Here is a 10,531-nt window from a genome sequence, read left to right on the forward strand (position 1 = left end):
TTGAGGAGGAGGATTTGTGGTATTTTTGAGTTTGCTTTTTGACATGGGTGGGTGATTTGGTTTGGCTATTGTGTAATTTCTAAAGTGTAGTTTTGGTAAGATGATGTTGTTGTTTGGGGTTGTGTAGCCGTCTGTATTGGTGCGCGGGGTGCGTTGGTGATGAATGTAAGAGAGGTGTGAGCATAGGTTTTCGTTAAAATATTTCATACTTAATTTCATAATTTTAGCTTATAATTTACAGAATAAGCAAAGGTTTATATATAAAAAACACAAAACGTACTAAATGACAAGTATGCCCTTATCTACACCCTTAACGGTTTTTACATTGCCACACTTGAGATGTGGCATAATAAACAACCTCCTATATGGGATGTCTCATTGAGGTTTGGCATATAAAAATTCCTTCAGTTTTGCGATACTAACGTCGTCATTCTTTGAGTTTCTGTCAATTAAATGTAGTAGTGGTGGAAGGGGTTAAATATATATTTTGAGCAAACAATTGGCCATTTATTTAAATGTATTTCTATTACATGTAAGTTACAAACCTTTAAGGTGACTGTTAACTTCGAAGCATTTTTGTGCCCTTGAGGTGCCAGTAATTAAGTATGTTACCTAATGTTAGTTTTTTAGTTTATTCCAATTTTACTGAAATACTAGAGTGGAATATGTTTTTATCCTATTCTCGAAGTAAAATTCTATTCGCTAATGTCAATTGTCCGTTTTACTTTCTAATTTTACTGCCAGAATAGATTATGTTATGCCTGAAAATATAGGGCTGACGCAAGCTCAGTCAGCATAAAAAGTCAGAGCTTAGGTAGGCCAGCAGCTAGTTAGAGGCAGTCACGTCGCGTGATGATAGAAGCAACACACTCATGTCAGTAAAATGGGTGCGCGCCAAACCTGCCAAAAGCTGTAGTGACTCCACGTGTCTAATCCCTGCACTAAATCTCGTAAATCACTCTAGAAGGTGGGCAATGTGACATAAAGAAGGATTTGCACAGATAATCCCACCAACTCGCTGTTTAGTAATGATAACCTTAATCCATCCTACTATAAATCGAAAGCTCTTCTCTCATTTATGGGATTGGCTATTCTCTCTCTAAAAATATACAGCATTCACTCTCTTGTACAATCATTTGTAAGTCAGTCCGCTAACGCGACCTAACCTCTATCATTAATACAAGAATTGGTGGACGTATGATTCGCTTCCTAAGCATCCGAACCACTTTAAACGCTGTTTTCCATTGCATTTACTCTCATTTTCACATTCACGTGTGTCTTCTAGGCCTGCTTAGTATTTCACACGTGCGTTTGGTTGGTGTCAAAATCACACATTAACAGTTTGGTGCTAAAAGGAGGGCCTGATTTAGTATTCATCCTTCATCAGGAGAATCTCTAACTTACTAGTCCTACAACAGCAAATAGCCCGCCAACTTGAACCTGAGCGAACCAACCAAGGCGCTAGGGAGATCCCCTAAGTCCAGGACACCTCTTCTGAGGTACTTTTGGTTTCATAAAATGTCGCAGGGGATATCCTGTCAAGTTCACAACTTGACCCTGCCATCAAAAGCTACCTGGAGAGGTTCGACAATACCCTCCAGACGGTCAATCGAAGTTAGACAGTTTGGACCAGGGCGTGCCACCCGAATCAGCTGCACCGCCAAAAACGCTTGCAAGTCATGCGAAAGCTCAGCAAAGGGCGATAGCCTGTGCCGCAAGCACTGCAGCGTATCGAAGAAAGGGCAAGCAAGTGGCGAAAAATGGGTCTAAGGGCTCCAAAGGGCCGACGAACATCGACCACGTCCTGAGTAGATACCCATAGCATTAAGACTCAGTGAAAAGTCACAAGCCGAGCCATCCCATGCCACGTCGCATGCACACCCCCATAAAAGTCCTGGGTGGGGAGATTCTTTTCACTGCCAGAAAAATGATCCAGATCGTCATCATGCGGAGATTCCCACACTTCAAGGGGCGGTTCGTACCACCGCGGAGGTCGTGAAAATTCCCCTCACCATCCATCGCCATCACATGGCTCTAGCCAGCGTGTGTTGAGAGCGACCGGAACCGCTGGTCGAGGCAAAGCGGAATCCAACCCCTGAACTATTCTTAATCGCAACCCCGAGGGTCGGACTCACATAGGAGAAAGCAATCCCCAGATAGCTCTGCTGCCTCAGATTGAGGAGTTGCAGTGAGATCTAGACCAGCTAAGAGCCTAGCAAAATGAGCAAGGGCAGGTCATGTCCGCGTCCCCTTTTTCTCCGGTAGTGTTAACCGCCCCACTCCCATCGAGATTTAGAATGCCCGACATGCAGGCGTTCGATGAAAATTCTTATCTGCATGATCATTTATATGAATTCAACAACCTGATGGAGCTTCACCAGGTCTTAGATCTAGCAAAGTGTCGTTGTTTGGCAGTAACTCTGACCTCTCATGCCAAACGATGGTTTAAGTCGCTCCCAACGAGATCGATCAGCTCGTGGCCTCAAATGAGCACGACATTCCTAAGGCATTTCCAAGCAAATCGAAAGTTCTCGATACCTTTGAGCTACCTCAGCAACATAAGGCAAGAGAGGGATGAATCCCTCCAATCGTACATCAATCGATTCCACAAAGAGCTTAACAAGATAGCTCACACTCCCGAGGAGTCTGTTTGGACTCTCATCATAGCGGGAGTTCGCCCGCAGACCGACCTGTGGAAAGAGTTACAGGGTGAGGATGATGTTTCCCTCACTCGTTTCTATAACCTTGCGGAGAAGTACCTCCGTATTGAAAGTTCAGTGGCGGCGCTTCAAGTAGTGCTTCTGGTCGGGAAGACAGAAGAGTTGATCGCAAGTGGGCCATTAACGATCAACGAAAAGGAAAGAAACCGTGCTATGAGCCCAAAAAGTCTTATGCTCCTATTCCTCATCACGATCGCGACGGAAATCAATATATGCCTTTGAATGCATCTATATCGAATATTCTTGACAAATCAGAAGAAGCTAGCCTGTTCGGAGAACCTGAGCCCATGAAAAATCCCCCGTCAGTCAGAATAGTAAAAAGTACTATCGCTTTCATTGGGATAATGACCATCACACCGCTGAGTGCCGAGCTCTCAAACAGGCAATCGAAGACCTCATCAAGCAGGGGCATTTCAAGGAATATATTGATGATTCCACTCCCGCACAAGAGAAAAATCAAGGGGAACCAGGAAAGAAGTGTCATGATTGCAAAGGCATAGGCAGTATCAACCTGATCTTTGAAGGGCTACACCTCGTAGGGAACTCGTGAGGTGCACAGGAAAGATATGCTCATGCGGCCCAACACGACCCTATCAATGTGATGAGCACAACGTAATAACCACAGAAGGTTCGCAGGGAGGAGGCAATTAACTTCTCCGAAAAGGATGCAGCTCATTTGCATCATCCCCACGATGAAGCTCTTGTAATCAGGCCCCTCATAGGGCACCATAACGTCCACAGAATGTTGGTGGATAACGAAAGTGCTGTGAACATCCTATTCCAGACAACTTTCGAAAGAATGAACTTGGACAAGGCTGACCTGAAGCCCGCCTCGATCCCTCTGTATGGTTATCCCCAAAGGAACGATCTTGCTTCCAGTCACACTGGGTGACTATGACGAAGTGACCAAGGTAACTGAATTCTTGGTAGTGGATTGCCCATCCGCTTTTAATGGTATCCTAGGGTGACCTCTATTGAGAAACGTTAGAGTAGTCACTTTGATATACCATCTGAAAATGAAGTTCCCCACCCCGACGGGGATAGGGGAAGTAAGCGGATCTCAACGTGCAGCTCGCGACTGTTACATAAAAGTAGTACAAATGGCATGCAAAGGGAAAGGTATTTCGCGCAGCATTCCCTGACAGGCTATGGCGATCAGCCTGATCAAGCCACAGCCTGGCCCAGCCGAGGACAATATGGATCCTCATATTTAGGAATACCCATCCAGTGGGCTAGTTGAGGACGTGTCGGAGGTATTGGTGAACCAGAGTGAGCCGAGCAGGGTGTTAAGGATTGGGAGCAATCTTAACCCCCAGCTTGCCACCGAATTGACCAACTTCCTGAGAGAGAATATCGATGTGTTCGTATGGTCGCACGCAGACATGGTCAGGATCAGCCCAGATATTATTTGCCATGCATTAAACATCGATAGTGAAGCCAAGCCGGTTAGCCAAAAAAGAAGAACGATGGATCCAGAGTGATATGCCGCCTTAAAGCTAGAGGTGGATAACCTCCTTCGGAATAGATCCATCCGAGAAGCACTCTATCCGACCTGGGTTACCAACCCGGTTCTAGTAAAGAAGCTTAATGGCAAATGGCGAACCTGCGTCGACTTCACCGATCTCAACAAAAAATGCCCGAAAGATAGCTTTCCATTGCCCAGAATCAACCAGCTTGTGGATGCCACCTCGGGGCACGAGCTACTGAGTTTCATGGACGCGTACTCGGGATATAATCAAATTCTAATGTACACGCTGGACGAAGAGCATACATCTTTTATTACAGATCAGGAACTGTACTACTACAGAGTTATGCCCTTCGTCCTCAAGAACGCTGGCACAACCTACTAGTGGTTGGTTAACCGGATGTTCTCCGAACATATCAGTAAGTCAATGGAGGTCTACATAGATGACATGCTGGTCAAATCCTATGTCGCTTCGAACCACATAGCGCATCTCGCTGAGATGTTTGATATCCTTCGACTATACAGAATGAAGCTAAATCCCCTCAAGTGCTCGTTCGGAGTATCCTCGAGAAAATTCCTAGGATACATGGTTAACCAATGGGGAATTGAGATCAACCCCGAGAAAATCCAAACTCTCCTCGACATGAAAAGCCCGACCAGCAAAAAACAGGTTATGAGCCTTAATGGGCGAATAGCGGTGCTAAGTCGCTTCATATCGAGGTTAACAGATCACTGCTTGCCATTCTTCAATGTTCTAAAGGCCAATAAAAAGTTTGAATGGACTCTCGAGTGCGAACAGGCATTCCAAAGTATTTAAAAACACCTCGAGAAGCTGCCTTTTCTATCCAAGCCTCTTTCTCAAGAGATCCTCTTCCTGTATCTGTCTGTCTCTCAGTTCGCGGTCAGTGCAGCCTTAGTTCGGGAAGAGGAAAAGGTCCAATGGCCTATGTATTATGTGAGCAAGCATCTGTTGAATGCCGAGATACGGTATCCAGAAATGGAACGATTAGCTTATGCCTTGCTGATCGCTTCCATAAAGTTGCGACCTTACTTCCACGCCCATACGATCCATGTAATGACTAGTTACCCACTTAGGCAGGTCCTCCAAAAGCCACAGGCGTCAGGTAAACTACTTAAATAGGCCATGGAATTTAGTCAGTTTGATCTAAAGTACATACCAAAATCAACTATCAAAGGGCAGGTTATTGCCGACTTCATATCAGAATTCTCATATCTTCCGACAAGTGAGTCAAAATAACAGCCCAACGAAGTCATTCAGGAAACTGCTCAAAATCTATCCACTTGGAGCCTCTACGTCGATGGATCATCGAACAGAAAGAAGGTTGGTACAAGTCTTCCGAAGGGGCTCGCATTCATGGTATTCTCCGGTTCAGTTTTAAGGCAACCAATAATGAGGCCGAGTATGAAGCTCTGCTCGCTAGATTGCGGTTGGCCAGAGAAATGGGTGTAACCATGATCAGTATCCACAGCGACTCCATGCTGGTCGTTAACCAGATTTTGGGGGAGTACCAAGCCAAGGAAGAAAATATGGTCAGCTATCTGAAGAAGGCTATGGCCGCGCTCGAGCCGTTCAAGCACTTCACGATCACTCAAATTCTCAGAGATAATAACTCAGTGGCAGATGCCTTGGCAAGAATACTGAGATGCACCAGATAACATTCCTGTTCGATTCATCGAGGCCCCTAGTATCAGCTCGATCGAACAGGCCGTGAATGTAACAAAATCAGATTCTTGGATGACCCCCATCATTCAGTACCTCAAGGACGGGACCTTGCCTAACGACAAGGTCGAGGCAAGGATTTTACGAACAAGATCTACCCGTTACACACTCATCGGAAACCAACTGTATAGGAGAGGGTTTAGCGCCCCTCTTCTCCGATGTGTGACTAGCGAAGAGGCAGATTACATCATGAGGGAGATACATGAAGGGATTTACGGTAATCACACCGCCGCATGATCTCTCGCTAACAAAGTTGTTCGTCAAGGGTATTACTGGCCTCTAATCCAAGAAGACACCTACAACTTTCTCAAAAGGTGTGATAACTGCCAGCAGTTCGTGAACATACCACGAGCTCCTTCCCACCAATTGATAAGCATGACCAGCCCCTGGCCATTCTCCATGTAGGGAATTGCTCTCATCGGTCCCATGCCAGTTGGTAAAGAGGGAGTAAAGTATGTCGTGGTCGTGGTTGATTACTTTACCAAGTGGGTAGAAGCCGAGCCGTTAGCTACGATCACGACCAAAAAACTCAAGGACTTCATTTTCAAGAACATTTTGTGCCGCTACGGGATTCCTCATACCCTCATTTCAGATAATGGTAAATAGTTTGACAACGAGGAGTTCAAGCAGTTTTGCGACGAGTTGGGCATTCATAAGAAATTTGCCTCAGTCGCGAGACCGCAAGCAAATGGTCAAGTTGAAGATTTCAACAAAACCATCAAGCACACTCTGAAGGCCAAACTTGGCACGGCTAAACTTGGCACAACCAAAAGGAATTTGGCCGACGACCTTCCCGAAGTCCTATGGGCATACAGGACAACTCCAAGAACCTCTATCTCAGAAACCCCTTTTTCACTAGCATACGGTTGCAAAGCGATGATCCCAGTGGAGGTAGGAACCGGTTCACTGCGGAAGGACTTGTACAATGAAGCCGACAATGAAGTGCTTATGAGAGCAAGTCTGGATCTTATTGAAGAACATTGTGGCAAGGCCCTACTAAGAATAGTAGCCTATTAGCAACGCGCGAAAATGTTCTTCAATTCTCAGGTCAGACGAAGAGACTTCTAGGTCGGCGACCTTGTATTGAAAGACGTTCTTCTCGGAACTCGAGAACCAAGTGTGGAAGTTTTGAGACCAAACTGGGAGGGCCCATACCACATCGCCAAGGTGATAAGACCAAAGACTTACCACCTAAAAAGGCTAAATGGTTCCATAGTACCGTGAGCTTGGAATGCTGAACACCTTCGACCTTATTATCAGTAATTCCGAACTCATTTTTCCTTATAAAGCTTTTATTTTATAACCTTTGTGAATAACGGATGTAATTCAATTCTCTTGTAATTGCTTTACATGTACAATTCTGTTCGCATAGAATGTATAATTGTGTTCGCATAGACTTATTCTAGTGTAATTATAAAGCTACTATGCGATCTCATATGTAATAGAGGGTACCAAAAATTGTAAGTACTCATGGAAAATTAACAAAAGCGATCTTTATTCATTTGTAATAAAAGAGTACATAATCAAGCAGGACGAAGGCTACAAAGGCGGATCACTGATCCTCATCCCCAGGCGCGACCTCTACATCCTTGGGCTGGTCGCCAACTTCCTTTTTGGGTACGACCACCTCTGGAACATACTCCGAATGTTCTCCCAAGTTAGGTCCCTAAGTCATTTCCTTAGCCTCAGCCTGCGCCAGAATAGCCAGTTCATCCTGGTACTTGCCAAGGAGATCGGACATATCCATCTCGAGGTTCTTCCCCTGAAAAGCAAAAATGGACCTGATCGTCTAGTCTATAGCTCTGTTCTCCATCTCTGCTTCCTGCTGTTGCATTTTTGCAATCAGCGAGGCAATCTAGCCCTGTGTGAAGTGGAGCATAGCCTCGAGCTATGTTCGCTACTTTTCAGTAGCCTCCCACATATCGCCCCTTTCTTGCTCAACTCGTATGGCTCGCTCGGAGGTATTCTATAGCGCTTGATCTTTCTCAACAGCCTCTTTGGAAAGTTTGGCCATGGTCCGCTGGAGCTCCTTCACCTCCTCACCATATTTTTCTAGCTCGGTTTTCTAAAAGTTCACTGTACGGTGAACAACGTCCCTTTCAGACATGTACTGCTCTGCCTAAGCGATGGACGAGTCTTTATCTGCTCGTGTGGCCTCAAGCTCTTGCATAAGCCCCGTATTCTCCTCCCACAGCTTGACCAATTTCTCGGCAGACCCCAGCTGGGCCTTCTGCTAAGACATGTGCAGGGAAAGTAAAGCCTGCATGATAAGGGTAAAGAGTTAGTATACTTCCCTCAAAAAAACGAAAAAAGGTCCTCGTTCGGGACAGCTTATTTACCTGGCTAAAAAGTTGGAACGATGTGGACAGCAGGTTGGCAAGACTTGAGGCCAGGAACTGCTCGAACGACTCCATGAGTCTGCATTCCAACAATGTTAGGACTACCGGCTGCAAGTGGTCCGGGAGCTAGGCCATCGAGTCTAGCACAGGCGTTCTGACACCCTCGACAGGTAGAGCCTGTCCCGCGGGTTCTTTGCCTGGCCTCCTCCCAGGGGTCGCAGCCACAGGTCACGTCGACTGACTGGTGGAAGTGTCAGTCGCGCCTCTAAGTGGCCCTCTCGAGCTAAACGCTCGGTAAGGCTGCGACCTCTAGAGCTGAATACCCAAGCCTTTCTCTTCGGACTCCGTTTCCTCAGTCCGAATTTGTCGCCCCTTCTTAAGCCTCGAAGCCATAGTCTTCTGCTTCTAGCTAGCAGCCGAGGATGGAGGAGCTCTAGCAGGTAGAACCGGAGCACCCGCATGTGCCCCTTTAGCGGGGGGACCGCTGGGAGCAGCTCTAGTTGGCCCGACGGTATGCCTTTGGGGGAAAGAGAATTGTCTTGATCGTGGTGACTTGGACACCCGAGGAGGCATGGTCGCTGAATGCGAACATCGTTACTAAAACAGTTCGCTGTAGAAAAAATTATAAAGGACAGTCTAGAAGCTTACTTGGTGGGGGCTCTAAGGTTGCGTACTCGTTGAAGAAGCCGTACCTCCATAAATTCTCGGTTGTCACAAGCAACCTCATGTCTCAACTTTCCTTGGGCAAAAAACCGAAGGAAACAATTCTGTCCGAGTCCGCAAGCAAGTTCAAACTGGTCGTTCTATTAATTGGCAAGGAGAATAAACAGCTCATTAGCAAAGAACGAAAATCGAGTGAGTTTAGAAGGAAAGAGAACCTACTCGTATCTCGAAAGCGGCTGATGCCATCATAATTAAAAAAGAAAAATTGTGTCGTATGGTCCTGTATTGCTCGGATAGCTATGTATCCCCGCTTATATTGAATTTCGCTAGGACAAGTACCAAGAATCCTTGTCCTTGCTCTTCTTTAAGACGTACGAGCAACCGAGCTCAACTACGGTCAGCTCACTCAATCGGTTCTCCTGACACGCGATGTACATGGCAATGGAGATCATGTACGCGTTCGGGGTGAGCTGTATTGGTGCGATCCCGAAGTGATCGAGGACCGACCTAGTGAAAGGGTGGAAAGGGATCAACCCCCCACCTTTGAAGATATCTTTCAAGATCGCGGCCATCCCACGTGGTGGATCCCGGGCAGTATGTACCCTGTCATGAAAAACTAACAGCGAACTGGTTCACCACCCTTTGCAGCTCGTCGGTGGTCGTTGAGTAAATCTCTCGAGGGGGGCCCGCAAGGGCATTCTTTACGAGCGAGCTGGCTTCTTCATAGGCTCTGTTCATTGGGAGGTCCATTTTGCAATCTACAAAAGTGACAAAAGGGTACCATTCAGTCTTCGTACATTTTTGTACGATGATGTGGAGGAAAGTTTTTCCTCCCTAAACCCAGAAAAACCCTAATAAAATACTTAAAAGAGCCACCACCAATGGCTCCAACCCAACAAAGAGTATTTCATCCCCGATGGGCTACCACCAACGGACAATTATCGTATGGTAACTGTCGAAAGCAGAAAACATTGAAGATAAAAGAAGAGAATCATCTTTACCTCTAGGAATGAGAAAGATTGACTCTTCTGTTCCAAATACCGAGCGAATGCCATTCTAAAAGGCAAAGAACCAAAGCTGGCAAAAGTTTCTTGCTCTCTGAGAATGAAAATACTGTGGCTTTGCCTGAAGAGAGCTTGGGGTTTTTATAGTGAAGGAATGGCACTTTGGTTTCCCGAAATCAAACGATGTTTGGGCGATAAACACATCTGATCGTTGATTGCGACCACGTGTCATAAATCAACGAGGAAGAGTGACCGTCACGCCTCAGGAAACTAGATCGTCACCCCCTTCCATTGAAACGCTCAAGCGATGGCACGTTTTCCCTCCACATTTAATGCGCCCACAACTGCATTTAATGCTCGGATAAGGAATGTCATTTCAGCATAACTTGCATTTAATACGCATAGCTGGCACTTATTGCACATAAGACACGTTTGTCAGGGCAAATAGCATTTCATTTAATGCACCCGCTACAAAAGGTGCAACAGATAATATCTAAAGAGATCGTTACCGAAAACACTCTTCGTCTACAGTTGCGAAGCAACGCGACTCCGAACTTTTTGTCAATCGCGAGGCGACGTGACTCTTTAGGCTTCTTATC

Source organism: Pistacia vera, unplaced genomic scaffold (genome assembly GCF_008641045.1).
Source record: "Pistacia vera cultivar Batoury unplaced genomic scaffold, PisVer_v2 Contig592, whole genome shotgun sequence".
Lineage (NCBI taxonomy): Eukaryota > Viridiplantae > Streptophyta > Magnoliopsida > Sapindales > Anacardiaceae > Pistacia > Pistacia vera.